The sequence below is a fragment of the Diabrotica undecimpunctata genome, chromosome 11 (genome assembly GCF_040954645.1).
Source record: "Diabrotica undecimpunctata isolate CICGRU chromosome 11, icDiaUnde3, whole genome shotgun sequence".
NCBI classification, from domain to species: domain Eukaryota; kingdom Metazoa; phylum Arthropoda; class Insecta; order Coleoptera; family Chrysomelidae; genus Diabrotica; species Diabrotica undecimpunctata.
This window is the reverse complement of record NC_092813.1, coordinates 16,041,519-16,060,842: the sequence shown is the minus strand read 5'-3', so window position 1 is coordinate 16,060,842 and position 19,324 is coordinate 16,041,519. Positions and strand designations below refer to the sequence as shown.

The 19,324-nt window shown below is 29.2% G+C and overlaps 2 long non-coding RNA genes across 2 annotated transcripts; one reads left to right on the top strand and one right to left on the bottom strand.

Moving 5' to 3' along the window:
* Positions 1–6,582: 6,582 nt before the first annotated feature.
* LOC140452880 (uncharacterized) lies at positions 6,583–8,402 on the bottom strand. Its single transcript, XR_011952227.1, has 2 exons — positions 8,324–8,402; positions 6,583–6,928 (listed from the first exon to the last, which is right to left on the bottom strand). It is a non-coding gene; the product is annotated as an uncharacterized lncRNA (long non-coding RNA).
* An 8,788-nt stretch (positions 8,403–17,190) lies between these two features.
* Positions 17,191–19,009, top strand: LOC140452883 (uncharacterized). Its single transcript, XR_011952229.1, has 2 exons — positions 17,191–17,269; positions 18,664–19,009. It is a non-coding gene; the product is annotated as an uncharacterized lncRNA (long non-coding RNA).
* The last annotated feature ends 315 nt before the right edge of the window (positions 19,010–19,324 follow it).

Below are 19,324 nucleotides of genomic sequence, written 5' to 3'. Positions count from 1 at the left end.
ATAGACACCTAATGTCGACTAAAAGGTTGGTTAAACGTCTACTCATATTGAACCTAATCTAACTTACTGTCTGTTTGTATAATTTTCCAGATTTCTTCTTTATTTTAAACCCTTTAAAACTACTGTTGGATAAAATTTGAAAGTATTTCCACCATTGCGTTATAAAGAATGAATTTTTTTTATCCTCATCTTTATTGTTAGTTAAATGGTCACATTTAACTTAAGCTTTTATTTTATAAGTTTAAACAGCTTTTGCTATAGTTTTAAAATGGAAAAATATTTTTTTCTAACTTTTCACTTGTGTATTTTACTTTATTTGTTGCTTTGTTCAAATATTGATTTTATTTCGATGCAATTATTTGCCTATATTTAAAAATTTACTTTTCTCAGTTTTATGTATTTTCAAAGTGTTTCCTACCAAAAATTGTTATGACAGAAAGACGACGTCTTTCCGCTTCTCTTGTTGAAAAATTTAAAGCAGTGGAGTAGAAAAGCAACAACAAAACTTTTTAGAACTGCTTCAGAGTAAATGGTAAACTAAGCCATGATGATCGCCAATGTCCCTAAAGGATGAGGCACACAAAGAAGAAGATATTTTAACACTTTAAATCTTTCTAGCAGCTAATTATAAAAATCGGCTTTCAGCATTTCAAAGTATATTTTATTGTCGCCCATCTAATCGATAACTGACCGATAACAGTTATTTTTATATTTAAATTAAATTTATATATAAAATAAATATTAGCCAAGATTCTCTTACTTAAATATTTTTGTCAGTCAGTTTTTATGAGGTTGCATTATTTATTAGTTGCTTTATGCGTCAGTTGGAGCAAAAGAAATTCCGTTGAATTTTTCTTCTTATGCCAAGAATTTAGCTACATAAATAGAGGTCGAATACGTTTAAGCTATCTTGTACTAGGTACTCAATTAAAACTCGTATTTCTGATCGAGTTTATTTGTGTGCCTAATAGAAAGTAGTTGATGTAGCTTCAAAAAAATGATTGGTAACATCAATCTATTTAAGAAAAGACCCATAGCCGACCCGCAGCGAGGATAAAGGTTAAGGTGGAACCACTTTCGGGCTTTGTTCCATAAGGCAGTTAGGACAAACTCGTATAACTGATCGAGTTTGTTTTATATGTCTCGTGGAAAGCAGTTCACATTGACATAAACATAAGACAAAATAATCAATAATTGTATTTGTACATTTTTACCAACTTCAGCTACGGTGTTGCGTCACATAATATATCCTTTTGCCAGCCAATTCTTCGAATTAAATTACAGTATTTAATGGTTCCTTGGCACAACAGAAAAAAAAATGACCATTACATTTATTGGTCTTCTTTGGAGTATCTTAACACTATACGTTTTTTTACCATTTTCACCTACCGTTCCGTCACCCAAATATCACTTTCATTTTTCTCTAGTTTGTCGGGAAAAATATTGCCGTGAATAGAAATCGAACCATTCTCGAGCAGCGTTTTATGAGGGAGCCAATTTAAACTCGTATATCTGATCTAGTGTCTTGTAGAAAGCAGTTTAAATACGGCAAAAATAATTATTAATTTTAAATTTTAGATATATATTTTGAAGTTTGGTTGGGATTTTTGTTAAACATAAATATGTGAGATATCTCGTAGTGTTATTATATTTGGATAGTATTACCACGGTAGCGGGTAGATACTCATCTATGATCCCGATAGGTGACACATCTACTTTACTATCCATTTATATACTTTACTTTTTACAAGGATCCACTACTGCCTACGCGAGCCTTGGTTTATCTCCTAATACCATACAGGGGAAACCATTGTCCTAATTTCAGTTCATATTAAACCCATTTTCCTCCCAGTATTCTGGATAGATTTACCGATAACGACCCTAAACGGAATATGGAAATGAATTTGATTAACGAACAGGGACTGTGGTCTTCCGAAAAATAGGGGTTAAGCCGACAGACCTGGGACGCGACACTCAAAAAAAAAATCATTTCCCAAAAAACAGTGCAACGTGGAATATACAAGAAATCGCAACGAAACAAAATAAAATACTCCTGTATAACGAAAGACTAGGCACAGTGTTAAGAGAACAAAAAAAAAAGATCAAGAAAAAGTAATTAGTGGATAGCCAATATATTTAAGTTTTTTTGTAAATTAATTCTTTTTTTTAATAAATTTTTGTTTTTCGATTTTAAAAATTGTTTTGGAGACAGAAATCTTATTACAATTTTTCATATAGATGATTTCAATAGATTTTTCATGCCTTGTAAAAAATAGTTTACATAACGCAAATCACTGATTAACTGTAATCGTAGCTTCAATTGTTAATTTGTGGATAACATCCTATAAGACTGTTTCCTATTGGTAAACAAATATTATGTTTATACAATGTGCAGCCATGGCTTTCTGACCTATAAATATAATATGGAACTTCTGGATAACAGATTCTATTGTGTTACACTCTTTTGACATGGTGTTTAATTCTATCGCCAATATATTAACAAACATTATATTCATATTAAGACATTCCGAATAAGATTATATGGTTTTACCTATTTCAGCTACTGTTGAGGCACGTCTTTTGTTGTGTGCACGAGTATTTTTGCCAGACAATTCTCTACTAATTGGAATATTGGGTTTATACATGTACCAAGAAAGAACAAAACTTTAATAAACTTGCGATGGCTTAACTTGCAGAGCGGCTAACTCCGTTTTTTAAAACTTTACAGGAACACAAAAAAACTTCTTAAAAAAATTAATACTTATAATATCAATATTCCAAAAATCTATTTGTTGTCTATTTATTTTGCACTTTGAAGTTACTAAAAAGCATAAACAAATATTTTGATTAAATAACAATTATTTAAATTTTTGGAGTTACCCTGTTTGTAATTAAAAAAAAATAATAAATAATCGGAGTTGCCCATTTTTTTCTGCATCGTATTATGGAACCTCTATAGGAAAATAAAATTAATCTGTAAGTATATTTTTTTTATAATCAAGTATTTTCTTTTTATTATACCATAGAGTATTTTATTTATCAGTCTTCATGTGGCACATTGTCGTAGTAGTCCCTGAAGTCCACCGGCAAGGTACTTTTTAGTTGTTGTAAGTCTTTGAATTTACGACTACTTATTTTAAGCCGATTTTTATGAAGATTCGGTAAGCTTTCAATAGGTTTAACTGAGACCCTTTTATCACATCGTTGTGGCAGTAACTGCCATTCATCTTTAAACCGTAACTTAAAGTACAGGTTCCCTTGTTTATATTGTAGGGCACGAATATCTGTGACCTAAAAACAAAACATTAATAATTTAACAATTTTTTCGTCTTCTGTGTCTGTAGAAGACCAAACAAAATTAACATTAAAAGTACCTTGGCATCTCCTATGGCTTTTCCTGGTCTTATTGACTTATAAAACTGTAAACTTGCGAAGGATTTAAAAAATTCATGGGTTAGGTAAAATACGTTGTAAGGTTTAGGATGTTTGCGAGCTTCAACACAAACTTGTGCATATTCAGCTGATACATGAATTATTTTGTTTTTCAGTTTCCTCTCTATGGTGGCATGCATTGAGTCCGCTTCCATCTGGGTATGGCCTACCTCTAGATACTTTTACTGAATTGTGACATTGTTTAATGTTGCCACGTTTAGTAATGCATTTTCCAATATTACGTTTCTATTTTGTGCTGTACATCCATCACTGTACAATATAATTTTAGTATCCTGTCCAGATTCTCTGTGGATACTCGGCAAAAGTTTCTCCGTGATAAACTTGGCAATTATGGTAGCGTAATTGTCAGAGGATAACCCACCTTCGGTCTCGTTCCAGAGATAACAAAATCCGTCTTTATTTTTTATATTAAATATACAAAAATTGTGCGTGCATATCTTAGTTTTATAATATAGAGATGACACATTAGATTTGGGTGCCAATAACACAGCTTGCGTGTCCATTGTGAATACAAATTCTTCTGTATTTTTATCCTGTTCTTTTTCAAGTCTAGCTTCATTCTTTCTTTCTATGTGCTCCTTGTATTCTGTGTCAGGTATATTTCCGAGTTTGTGAGAGAGGCACTTTTCACATTCATCTTTTTTTGGCTTAAACAGTAATATATTTTCAATTTGTAAAGTGTTGCTAAATTTAGCAATTGAAACACGTTTGGTATTCCTTGGCGTGCACCAGTCTAATGTGTAGAAATTGTACAAGGCTTTTTTTGATGTCCATTCTGGCAACAAATAAAGCTTGGTCAAACTTTTGCGGCAATAATGGGATTCCATTTTTGGAATATTGTTCAAAAAATCTTTAAGTGATTTCACTTCTACTTCGTAGGGATTTTTTGTTGCGTGTTGATTTGTTTTATGAGAAATATTCTCTTTGCCTTTTTTCCAGTTCCAGATAGTCATTTTGGTAAGACACAAAGTGTTTTGAAACATCGTTTTACAAACTCTCGCGCGGCATTCGTTAGTCAAGTTTAAGTTAAATACCATTGTGCGTTTTCTTCTTGTTAATAATGGCTCTTTTCTGTCTCTTGGACGTTTTGTGGGTATCTCTTGCACAAGACCATTCACGAAAACCTTTTTTTCCCCCCAAGTCATTCTCCAAAACAACTCAAATATAGTTTTCCTTTCTTCTTCTGAAACTTCGCTACATTTTAAAGCACTTTTGTTAGTTGTCCTACATTTGCATCGAGGTTTAAGAACTCGTTTATTTTTTTGTGTTTTTTCCCATTTTCCTTCAATTTTTTTACGCCCAGTATACTGTTGCCCATTTTTCCTGTGAGGCTTGTTCATTTGATCTGTCCATGTAGCTTTATTTACCTGACACCTTTTTCTTCTCATAATTCTACTAGGTTCTTCTTCACTGTTAGAATCAGAGTGCTCAGAATAAGGTACAAGTTGTGCATTCGTGCAGTCGCTACCACCACTTAAATATTTGTCAATCAAGCTAGTAGATATACTAAGAGGGCATGACTACAGAGATAGGGAAATCAATGTGTTAGAGAGAGAAGGATCTTTTAGTGAGTAAGAGTGAGAAAGATATATGACGAAGGAATCTTCTCTACCGTAATTCAACTATTGTCCGCTAGGTGGCGCTATTTTTAAATTAAAATATTAAATAAATTATTATAAAAATAAAATAACTAAAACAAATAAAGATTGTAGATTGTAGAACGCTCTTCTTCTTTTTGTCAACTGTCTATTCTTCTTCTTATTCTTTCCGCAACTGCCAATTCTTCTTCTTTTTCCGTAGAGTCATGGACAATAAAGATTGTAGGTATGCAGTGCCTAAACGGCTTAAAATAGAGAGATATGGGAGGTATCATGTGACAAGTCGGCATCAGTAATTCGCCATTTTTACTTCAAATTAAATTTATAAAATATTTTTGTAGTTTAACTATTATTCAAATTAATTTAATTATAAATTTTCGGTCATAATGTATAAGGGATCGTTGGAAAGGAGCAAAGCCAAGAGGTACAATCATGTATAAGAATTAAACAAAGCGATGAACCATAAAGACCTTAGATAGGTAGTGCCTAAACAACGTACCTGGATGTGCAAGGTATCATGTGATAGGGCTAAATAAATAGATTTAGATACTATAGAAAAATTAAACATAACATCATGTCATAAAGGCTTTAGATATGTATCTACACGCTTATTGGTCCGATCGCAATGTATGAGGGGTCGTTCGAAAGGAGAGAAAGAGAGAGGTATAATCGTATAACATAATTAAACATAGCAATGAACCATAAGATATGTAGTACCTATACGACTCAAAATAGAGGGATGTGCGACGTGTCATATGATAGGGTCTAACGAATAGAATTGATTGATATAGAAAAATCTACCATAATATTATGTGATAAAGGCATTGAATACGTATATACCGAATATATCTAGATAGAAAAATAGATTAACTACATGACAAATCTTGAATTATTTACTTAAATTTGGAATCTGGCTCAGTACCAAATAAACAACTGATCGAATCCTAACACGCAACATAGCAAATGAATGGGGAGGATGTAACAGGATAAATAACAAATAAGGCGACTATCAAAATGACACTACATCCGTGTTTCAACTACCATTCCAAAGGTCACAAGCTAACGTACGTACACAAGCGTTAATATTGTAAATCGAAATTCATATTTAGGAAAGGAGTGAAAAAACCAAAGATTCTGGTTTAAAGAATATATTTTTAATTACTATTTAAATGGGAATAAGCCACAATTAAAGGTTAAAATACGTTTATTGACGTTTCAATTTCCACTTCGGAAATCGTTCTCAAAATACAAACATTAGTAAATTAAACAAATTTTGTTTTTTATATTTTTAATATAAATAAGTACATACTTAAACATAAATCATTATTTTTTAATATGAATGCCACAGTTCTAAATATAACATACAGCTCGTTTCTTATTTGTACTCGGCGTTGTGCTGAGTTTGTCTAGTTTTATCTTATTATATATATATATGTATCTTCTTGCTTATTGGCCCAGTCGTAACGTATGAGGGGTAATTGGAAAGGAAAGAAGGCGAGAGGTACAATTAGAAAAAATTAAACAGAACATGTCATAAAAATCATTAGATATATCAAGTAATAGAATAAAAAATAATAATAACATTTTTTTTTTGATTGTACACATACACATATCTTTATCTATTTTCTATCGTTGAAGGAATTATTGGTGTAGGGAATGGCAGCTGTCTCCGAATATTATGAACTTCTGGACCATCCAAAAGGTAATTTCCAGTAATATACTGCTCAATGAAGTCCGTTTCATCGCCGGCTAGGGTTTCGTATAAAGACCATGGATATCGCTTAGCGAAAGATACATATTCCAGTCCCGCAAAGTACCGGCATGCTGAAATAAGCTGTTGTTTGGTATGTACTAGTACAGGATTGATGATTCCCATTCTGAAAATTTTTTAGAACAAGTCCGTAAATAAAGTAAATTAAAAATCACATTTTATTTGTACATTATATTTGCAGTCACATATTTATTAATTTATATTATCTACAAAATAGTAATTTTTCCTAAGATTGAAAATAATCACAAGAAAACTAAAATTTAACAATCCATGCTAAGAGACTCATAATAAAACAAAAACAAAAATTTTAAATCAAAATTCTTTTAGTTTAGAGTAATTCGACTGAAAAAATTACATAATATGCAAGTTACAAATATAATAAAAAACGAGATATTAGAAAAGAACTAATATGTATGAATAAAACTAAAACAAAATGTGTCTCTAGTGCGGGACTCTAACCTGATGCAATGAGATTTGGGGTAAAACAGAAACAAAAAATGTGTCTAAAACAGAAGGTCTGTAAGAGAGACAAGATCGTAAAATTTCAAAGCAAAAAAATAGTTTAGAATAATTCGACAGAAAAAATTACATATAAACGTATAAACAAGTTACAAATATAAGCGAAAATAGACTGAGATATTAGAAAAGAACTAGTATGTATGAACTAAACTAAAAATGTGTCTCTGTTGCGAGACTCTAACCTAATGCAACGGATGAAACAAAAAATATCTAAAAAGGTCTGCACGAAAAAAACAATCACAAAATTTCAAAGCAATAGTCTTTTAATGTAGAGTAAATCGACAGAGAAAATTTATACAAGTTACGAATATACATAAGCAACAATATAACAAGATAATAGAAAAGAACTAATATGTATGAATAAAACGACAACAAATCTACTAAAACTAAAAAATGTGTCTCTGGTGCGGGGCTCGAACCTAATGCAACGAGATTCGGAACAATACAGAAACAGAAAAATGTGTCTAAAAAGAAGGTCTATAAAAACAAGAAAATGACATATATACGTATATACAAGTTACGAATGTAATCAAAAATACAACGAGATATTAGAAAAGATGTATAAATAAACCAAAAAAAAAATGTGTCTCTGGTGCGGGATTCTAATCTCTTGCAACGAGAAGCGAGATAAAACAGAGACCGAAAAATGTACATAAAAAGAAGGTCTGAAAGAGAAGAAATAACGCAAAATTTCACAGCAAAAGTCTTTTAGTTTGGAGTAATTCGACAGAGAAAATGTATACAAATTACAAATATAATCGAAGAAAGAGCGAGATATTATAAAAGAACTACTATGTATGAATAAAACTAAAAAAAAATGTGTCTCTTGTGCGAGACTCTAACCTGATGCAACGCTACGATACTCTGGAACGAAAAAATCGAGACATACAGACGAAAATACATCAAGAGCCAACTTAGAACCTTAAACTGTAACGTAAATTTAAACATAAATACAAAAAATAATTTATAAAGAATCATTTACCTATATGTTAACTGTAATAAAAATGTAACAGACTAGGAACTGTTTTTCTTGCTTTGAAACTAGAATACTAATATTTAAGTAATTCCCGAATTTCAAAATTTATATCAATGTCTAGTAGTAATAGTTTCTTAACATTCTACTAATATATCGTTAAATATTAATTTTCTTGTGATTATTCACAATATTGAGGGAAAGCTTGTAGATAATATGAATTAATTTGTATTTTATTTGTGTATACTTATTTTACCAAATTGCATGTCTTAATATAACATTTGTACGTAACACTCACATTATTTTCGTATTTACATTAATTTATATCGCGATAATTGACAGGTAAAAACATTTAAAACGTGTGCAGATAAACATTATTTGATTAATTCATATTTCAATAAAACAGTTACAGACTTAAATAATAACAAGCTAATATTCGACGAAAACTTTTCCAAATGCAATAAAAAAAAATATCATTTCACTCTATAACTTAAACAAACCATCGACGAACGATTTTCCGTTATAACTTTAATGCTAAATAAATTCGAAAATTAATTTTTAATACCACCGATTGAATCTTATTGTCTATATCAAATTAGATTTCAATTACCATCGATCGTAAAAAGTGGATCAAATAATACATCACAGATGTTATTCTAATTAAAATCCATCTGTGAAGTATATAGGAAGATATATTAAATAGGATTATTGTTAAAGACATCCGTATACACGTGAATATCTCTGATACTAGGACGATTTTTAACACTTTTAAACGGTTTTTCATCGCTTTTCATGGATTTTCTCTGCCGCTATATGCATTATGATATTTAATGCAAAAGATTCATCTTTCTGACTCTTTCGATGGATAAAATCCTACAAGAAAATAATTCTAATCCTATTTCAGGTCATTGATGATTTAATCGTACATATAAAAGAATTAAAAAAAAAAGATACAAAATTACAACTAATGCCAAAAGAATAAACTAGTACTGAAAAAAAAATAATATTAAACATCCCATAGAAATTATCACTACGAGTACATATTTCCTTTCGAAAAAATATTTCTAAACGTTGTAGGTCCCTTAGTCATTTCTGAAAAAGGTAATGTTTTATCCTAACTCTTCAAGACGATCTTACAAAACTTTCTTGTGCAGTTTTTATTCTGAACCATGAATCTGAGACTATAAGCCTAGGGTTCACGGAAAAATTCATTTGTACATTTAGTATTTCAGGATCAGACTTTATCTCCAATTTTTTCAAAAATGTAGCAAAACTCTTTTTAATATTCTAATATAATCGATTTAATAAATCGAATTAGATTTCAATCACCATTGATATTAAAGTCGATTAAATAACACATCACAGATGTTATTCTAATCAACATCTATCTGCGACGTATGTAGGAAGATATATTAAATAAATATATTGGTAAATTCATCTGTATACATGCAAATATCTGTTACTAGGACGATTTTAACACTCTTAAACTTTTTTTTCATCTCTTTTTATGGCTTTTCTCTGCCTCGATATGTATATTATGAAATTTAATGCAAAAGATCCATCTTCTAAACTTTTTCGATGTACAAAATCTTACAAAAATCATTTGGGACAATTTTTAACACTTTTTAACGTTTTTCATTGCCTTTCATGGCTTTTCTCTCGAAGATCAATTTTCCGTTTTAACTTTAATGCTAAGTGGATTCGAAAATTAATATTCTAATATTATCGATTTAATCTTATTCTCTCAATCAAATTAGATTTCAATCAACATTAATTTTGTTAATAATACATCCCAGATGTTACTCTAATCAACATCCATCTACGACGTTTGTAGAAAGATATACTAAATAGGTTTATTGTTAAAGTCATGTATATGCACGCAAATATCTCTGATACTAGGATGATTTTTAAAACTCTGAAACGTTTTTCATCGCTTTTCATGGCTTTTTTTTCTGTCGCTGTATTCATATAATATTTAATGCAAAAGATCCATCTTCCAGACTCTTTCGATGGACAAAATCCTACAAGAAAATCATTCTAATCCTATTTCAGATCATTAAGAATATATAATCATACAAATAAGAGAATTAAAGAATACAAGAAATAAAGAATACTAATTAGTTGATAAGATATGCTGTGAAATGCAATTTTTAGATTCCCCATGTCTCTAATAACATCTTTATCAACGTCTGTTTTGCCTTGCAATTCTTAGAAGACACAGATTAAAGCAAAGTTCTGAATTTGGTTTCGAAAATTAGTGTACGGATTTTAAAAAATACTAAATTGTAACTTATGTCCAAAGTATAAACCAGTAAGAAAAAAAAATAATAAACATCCGATGGAAATTATCACTACACGTTCATTCCCTTTTGAAAAAATATTTCTAAACATTGTAGGTCCCTTAGTCATTTTTGAAAAAGGTAATCTTTCATCCTAACTCTTCAAGACGATCTTACAAAATTTTCTTGTGCATTCCCTTTTCTGAACCACGAATCTGAGACTATAAGCCGAGGGTTCATAGAAAAATTCATTTGTACATTTAGTATTCCAGAATCTATCGTATCAGATCAAGAATCAGATGTTATGTCCAATCTTTTTAAAAATGTAGCAAAACTCTTTAAGATAAAGAAACTAAACTGTAGCGTTTATCACCCACAGTCTAATGATGTACTGGAATGATCTCATGCTACCTTAGTAGACTATCTAAAGCACTATATCAAAGACAGTCAGACCAGTTGGGACGATTGGATTAATTGCACAACGTTTTCTTTTAATACGACAATATATTTGTCAACCAAATTCTCTCCATTTGAACTTCTCTTCGGTAACAAAGCTAATCTTTCAAGCTCTATGACCCAAAATCCTAAATTTCTCTACACCTATGACGATTATATCAATGCAGTTAATTCGAAATCACAAAAGTCACACCAATTAGAAGGAGGAAATTTAATCAACCTTAAAGATATATGAAACAAAGAATACTACGGTAGAAAAGTTAAAGAAACAGAATACAATGCTGGTGATAATGTTTATCTCCTTAATAAACAAGAAACAGATAGGAAAATCTAGGAAAATTAAGTTTGCATCCCAAAGAACCGTATAAACTAATAGATAAAATATAAAAAAAAGCCGCAAAGTAGTTCATTTTAATCTCTTAAATTCAGAATTTGTGTCAGCTTAGTTGCTTCCATCCTCATTTTGGACACGTCTTTTTTATACGTGAATACACCTATTACGAAACTTTTAGGTATATATTATGAGTAATTACAACCTGTTTATTTCTATGAAAAATCATGGGATACAATAAGTTTTTTAGACCTAATTATATTTGAAGAAAAAATGATCATTTCTCGAAATCACTTACAGAAAAATGGTTCAAAAAATCTTTCACGTACACATCCATCTATTTATAATACTAACTTAAAACATATAATTTAAATAATACTAGATAGCTTGAAAGAAAGCTAAGTCTTCGCTCATTGGATATAATAGATTCCAAAAGAGGACTACTGAATATTATAAGCTCCGCTTTCAAAACATTGTTCGGAACACTGGATAATAATGATGCTAAATTTTATGACAAAGCAATCATAAAGGTAAATAATGAAGAAAAACATTTGATTGATCCTTTTTAAATAATAAATTCAAGTTGTTCAGTCAATAATCACTAATTTCAATAAAACAGTTACAGACTTAAATAATAACAGGGCAATATTTGACGAAAACTTTTCCAAATTGCAAAAATATGTGGAACAATTCAAAATTAATCATTTTAAACTAGAACAAACAAACCATCGACGAACAATTTTCCGTTTTAATTTTAATACTAACTGAACTTGAAAATGAATATTCCAATATCATCGATTTAATTTTATTCTCTAAATCAAATTCGATTTCAATCAACATCGAATTTAAAGTCGATCAAATAATACAAATTTTAATGCCTATATTTGTCTTAATTTTAAAAATTCTTAAAAAAATGTATAGAAAACTGTTAACTTTTAATTAAAACTCCTTATTTTCATTAACTTTTATAGTACATATAGATTGCTTCCTTTAACTTCCAACAGAGTTTCATGTATCGCAAAAAATGCATCAAATAATTTAATAATAGTGACATTGTAGAATTTATCATAAATCAATCTTACGAAACCTTTAGGTATATATTATGAGTATTTACAATCTGTTTATTTCTATGAAAAATCATGGGATACAATAAGTTTTTTAGACCTAATTATATTTGAAGAAAAAATGATCATTTCTCGAAATCACTTACAGAAAAATGGTTCAAAAAATCTTTCACGTACACATCCATCTATTTATAATACTAACTTAAAACATATAATTTAAATAATACTAGATAGCTTGAAAGAAAGCTAAGTCTTCGCTCATTGGATATAATAGATTCCAAAAGAGGACTACTGAATATTATAAGCTCCGCTTTCAAAACATTATTCGGAACACTGGATAATAATAATGCTAAATTTTACGACAAAGCAATCATAAAGGTAAATAATGAAGAAAAACATTGGATTGATCTTTTTTAAATAATAAATTCAAGTTGTTCAGTCAATAATCACTAATTTCAATAAAACAGTTACAGACTTAAATAATAACAGGGCAATATTTAACGAAAACTTTTCCAAATTGCAAAAATATGTGGAATAATTCAAAATTAATCATTTTAAACTAGAACAAACAAACCATCGACGAACAAATTTCCGTTTTAATTTTAATACTAACTGAACTTGAAAATGAATATTCCAATATCATCGATTTAATTTTATTCTCTAAATCAAATTCGATTTCAATCAACATCGAATTTAAAGTCGATCAAATAATACAAATTTTAATGCCTATATTTGTCTTAATTTTAAAAATTCTTAAAAAAATTTATAGAAAACTGTTGACTTTTAATTAAAACTCCTTATTTTCATTAACTTTTATAGTACATATAGATTTAAATTTCCTATTTACATTTTTTTAAGAATTTTTAAAATTAAGACAAATATAGGCATTAAAATTTGTATTATTTGATCGACTTTAAATTCGATGTTGATTGAAATCGAATTTGATTTAGAGAATAAAATTAAATCGATGATATTGGAATATTCATTTTCAAGTTCAGTTAGTATTAAAATTAAAACGGAAAATTGTTCGTCGATGGTTTGTTTGTTCTAGTTTAAAATGATTAATTTTGAATTGTTCCACATATTTTTGCAATTTGGAAAAGTTTTCGTCAAATATTGCCCTGTTATTATTTAAGTCTGTAACTGTTTTATTGAAATTAGTGATTATTGACTGAACAACTTGAATTTATTATTTAAAAAGGATCAATCAAATGTTTTTCTTCATTATTTACCTTTATGATTGCTTTGTCATAAAATTTAGCATCATTATTATCCAGTGTTCCGAACAATGTTTTGAAAGCGGAGCTTATAATATTCAGTAGTCCTCTTTTGGAATCTATTATATCCAATGAGCGAAGACTTAGCTTTCTTTCAAGCTATCTAGTATTATTTAAATTATATGTTTTAAGTTAGTATTATAAATAGATGGATGTGTACGTGAAAGATTTTTTGAACCATTTTTCTGTAAGTGATTTCGAGAAATGATCATTTTTTCTTCAAATATAATTAGGTCTAAAAAACTTATTGTATCCCATGATTTTTCATAGAAATAAACAGGTTGTAATTACTCATAATATATACCTAAAAGTTTCATAATAGGTGTATTCACGTATAAAAAAGACGTGTCCAAAATGAGGATGGAAGCAACTAAGCTGACACAAATTCTGATTTTAAGAGATTAAAATGAACTACTTTGCGGCTTTTTTTATATTTTATCTATTAGTTTATACGGTTCTTTGGGATGCAAACTTAATTTTCCTAGATTTTCCTATCTGTTTCTTGTTTATTAAGGAGATAAACATTATCACCAGCATTGTATTCTGTTTCTTTAACTTTTCTACCGTAGTATTCTTTGTTTCATATATCTTTAAGGTTGATTAAATTTCCTCCTTCTAATTGGTGTGACTTTTGTGATTTCGAATTAACTGCATTGATATAATCGTCATAGGTGTAGAGAAATTTAGGATTTTGGGTCATAGAGCTTGAAAGATTAGCTTTGTTACCGAAGAGAAGTTCAAATGGAGAGAATTTGGTTGACAAATATATTGTCGTATTAAAAGAAAACGTTGTGCAATTAATCCAATCGTCCCAACTGGTCTGACTGTCTTTGATATAGTGCTTTAGATAGTCTACTAAGGTAGCATGAGATCATTCCAGTACATCATTAGACTGTGGGTGATAAACGCTACAGTTTAGTTTCTTTATCTTAAAGAGTTTTGCTACATTTTTAAAAAGATTGGACATAACATCTGATTCTTGATCTGATACGATAGATTCTGGAATACTAAATGTACAAATGAATTTTTCTATGAACCCTCGGCTTATAGTCTCAGATTCGTGGTTCAGAAAAGGGAATGCACAAGAAAATTTTGTAAGATCGTCTTGAAGAGTTAGGATGAAAGATTACCTTTTTCAAAAATGACTAAGGGACCTACAATGTTTAGAAATATTTTTTCAAAAGGGAATGAACGTGTAGTGATAATTTCCATCGGATGTTTATTATTTTTTTTTCTTACTGGTTTATACTTTGGACATAAGTTACAATTTAGTATTTTTTAAAATCCGTACACTAATTTTCGAAACCAAATTCAGAACTTTGCTTTAATCTGTGTCTTCTAAGAATTGCAAGGCAAAACAGACGTTGATAAAGATGTTATTAGAGACATGGGGAATCTAAAAATTGCATTTCACAGCATATCTTATCAACTAATTAGTATTCTTTATTTCTTGTATTCTTTAATTCTCTTATTTGTATGATTATATATTCTTAATGATCTGAAATAGGATTAGAATGATTTTCTTGTAGGATTTTGTCCATCGAAAGAGTCTGGAAGATGGATCTTTTGCATTAAATATTATATGAATACAGCGACAGAAAAAAAAGCCATGAAAAGCGATGAAAAACGTTTCAGAGTTTTAAAAATCATCCTAGTATCAGAGATATTTGCGTGCATATACATGACTTTAACAATAAACCTATTTAGTATATCTTTCTACAAACGTCGTAGATGGATGTTGATTAGAGTAACATCTGGGATGTATTATTAACAAAATTAATGTTGATTGAAATCTAATTTGATTTAGAGAATAAGATTAAATCGATAATATTAGAATATTAATTTTCAAATCCACTTAGCATTAAAGTTAAAACGGAAAATTGATCTTCGAGAGAAAAGCCATGAAAGGCAATGAAAAACGTTAAAAAGTGTTAAAAATTGTCCCAAATGATTTTTGTAAGATTTTGTACATCGAAAAAGTTTAGAAGATGGATCTTTTGCATTAAATTTCATAATATACATATCGAGGCAGAGAAAAGCCATAAAAAGAGATGAAAAAAAAGTTTAAGAGTGTTAAAATCGTCCTAGTAACAGATATTTGCATGTATACAGATGAATTTACCAATATATTTATTTAATATATCTTCCTACATACGTCGCAGATAGATGTTGATTAGAATAACATCTGTGATGTGTTATTTAATCGACTTTAATATCAATGGTGATTGAAATCTAATTCGATTTATTAAATCGATTATATTAGAATATTAAAAAGAGTTTTGCTACATTTTTGAAAAAATTGGAGATAAAGTCTGATCCTGAAATACTAAATGTACAAATGAATTTTTCCGTGAACCCTAGGCTTATAGTCTCAGATTCATGGTTCAGAATAAAAACTGCACAAGAAAGTTTTGTAAGATCGTCTTGAAGAGTTAGGATAAAACATTACCTTTTTCAGAAATGACTAAGGGACCTACAACGTTTAGAAATATTTTTTCGAAAGGAAATATGTACTCGTAGTGATAATTTCTATGGGATGTTTAATATTATTTTTTTTTCAGTACTAGTTTATTCTTTTGGCATTAGTTGTAATTTTGTATCTTTTTTTTTTAATTCTTTTATATGTACGATTAAATCATCAATGACCTGAAATAGGATTAGAATTATTTTCTTGTAGGATTTTATCCATCGAAAGAGTCAGAAAGATGAATCTTTTGCATTAAATATCATAATGCATATAGCGGCAGAAAAAATCCATGAAAAGCGATGAAAAACCGTTTAAAAGTGTTAAAAATCGTCCTAGTATCAGAGATATTCACGTGTATACGGATGTCTTTAACAATAATCCTATTTAATATATCTTCCTATATACTTCACAGATGGATTTTAATTAGAATAACATCTGTGATGTATTATTTGATCCACTTTTTACGATCGATGGTAATTGAAATCTAATTTGATATAGACAATAAGATTCAATCGGTGGTATTAAAAATTAATTTTCGAATTTATTTAGCATTAAAGTTATAACGGAAAATCGTTCGTCGATGGTTTGTTTAAGTTATAGAGTGAAATGATATTTTTTTTTATTGCATTTGGAAAAGTTTTCGTCGAATATTAGCTTGTTATTATTTAAGTCTGTAACTGTTTTATTGAAATATGAATTAATCAAATAATGCATATATAATATCTGCACACGTTTTAAATGTTTTTACCTGTCAATTATCGCGATATAAATTAATGTAAATACGAAAATAATGTGAGTGTTACGTACAAATGTTATATTAAGACATGCAATTTGGTAAAATAAGTATACACAAATAAAATACAAATTAATTCATATTATCTACAAGCTTTCCCTCAATATTGTGAATAATCACAAGAAAATTAATATTTAACGATATATTAGTAGAATGTTAAGAAACTATTACTACTAGACATTGATATAAATTTTGAAATTCGGGAATTACTTAAATATTAGTATTCTAGTTTCAAAGCAAGAAAAACAGTTCCTAGTCTGTTACATTTTTATTACAGTTAACATATAGGTAAATGATTCTTTATAAATTATTTTTTGTATTTATGTTTAAATTTACGTTACAGTTTAAGGTTCTAAGTTGGCTCTTGATGTATTTTCGTCTGTATGTCTCGATTTTTTCGTTCCAGAGTATCGTAGCGTTGCATCAGGTTAGAGTCTCGCACAAGAGACACATTTTTTTTAGTTTTATTCATACATAGTAGTTCTTTTATAATATCTCGCTCTTTCTTCGATTATATTTGTAATTTGTATACATTTTCTCTGTGGAATTACTCCAAACTAAAAGACTTTTGCTGTGAAATTTTGCGTTATTTCTTCTCTTTCAGACCTTCTTTTTATGTACATTTTTCGGTCTCTGTTTTATCTCGCTTCTCGTTGCAAGAGATTAGAATCCCGCACCAGAGACACATTTTTTTTTTGGTTTATTTATACATCTTTTCTAATATCTCGTTGTATTTTTGATTACATTCGTAACTTGTATATACGTATATATGTCATTTTCTTGTTTTTATAGACCTTCTTTTTAGACACATTTTTCTGTTTCTGTATTGTTCCGAATCTCGTTGCATTAGGTTCGAGCCCCGCACCAGAGACACATTTTTTAGTTTTAGTAGATTTGTTGTCGTTTTATTCATACATATTAGTTCTTTTCTATTATCTTGTTATATTGTTGCTTATGTATATTCGTAACTTGTATAAATTTTCTCTGTCGATTTACTCTACATTAAAAGACTATTGCTTTGAAATTTTGTGATTGTTTTTTTCGTGCAGACCTTTTTAGATATTTTTTGTTTCATCCGTTGCATTAGGTTAGAGTCTCGCAACAGAGACACATTTTTAGTTTAGTTCATACATACTAGTTCTTTTCTAATATCTCAGTCTATTTTCGCTTATATTTGTAACTTGTTTATACGTTTATATGTAATTTTTTCTGTCGAATTATTCTAAACTATTTTTTTGCTTTGAAATTTTACGATCTTGTCTCTCTTACAGACCTTCTGTTTTAGACACATTTTTTGTTTCTGTTTTACCCCAAATCTCATTGCATCAGGTTAGAGTCCCGCACTAGAGACACATTTTGTTTTAGTTTTATTCATACATATTAGTTCTTTTCTAATATCTCGTTTTTTATTATATTTGTAACTTGCATATTATGTAATTTTTTCAGTCGAATTACTCTAAACTAAAAGAATTTTGATTTAAAATTTTTGTTTTTGTTTTATTATGAGTCTCTTAGCATGGATTGTTAAATTTTAGTTTTCTTGTGATTATTTTCAATCTTAGGAAAAATTACTATTTTGTAGATAATATAAATTAATAAATATGTGACTGCAAATATAATGTACAAATAAAATGTGATTTTTAATTTACTTTATTTACGGACTTGTTCTAAAAAATTTTCAGAATGGGAATCATCAATCCTGTACTAGTACATACCAAACAACAGCTTATTTCAGCATGCCGGTACTTTGCGGGACTGGAATATGTATCTTTCGCTAAGCGATATCCATGGTCTTTATACGAAACCCTAGCCGGCGATGAAACGGACTTCATTGAGCAGTATATTACTGGAAATTACCTTTTGGATGGTCCAGAAGTTCATAATATTCGGAGACAGCTGCCATTCCCTACACCAATAATTCCTTCAACGATAGAAAATAGATAAAGATATGTGTATGTGTACAATCAAAAAAAAAATGTTATTATTATTTTTTATTCTATTACTTGATATATCTAATGATTTTTATGACATGTTCTGTTTAATTTTTTCTAATTGTACCTCTCGCCTTCTTTCCTTTCCAATTACCCCTCATACGTTACGACTGGGCCAATAAGCAAGAAGATACATATATATATATAATAAGATAAAACTAGACAAACTCAGCACAACGCCGAGTACAAATAAGAAACGAGCTGTATGTTATATTTAGAACTGTGGCATTCATATTAAAAAATAATGATTTATGTTTAAGTATGTACTTATTTATATTAAAAATATAAAAAACAAAATTTGTTTAATTTACTAATGTTTGTATTTTGAGAACGATTTCCGAAGTGGAAATTG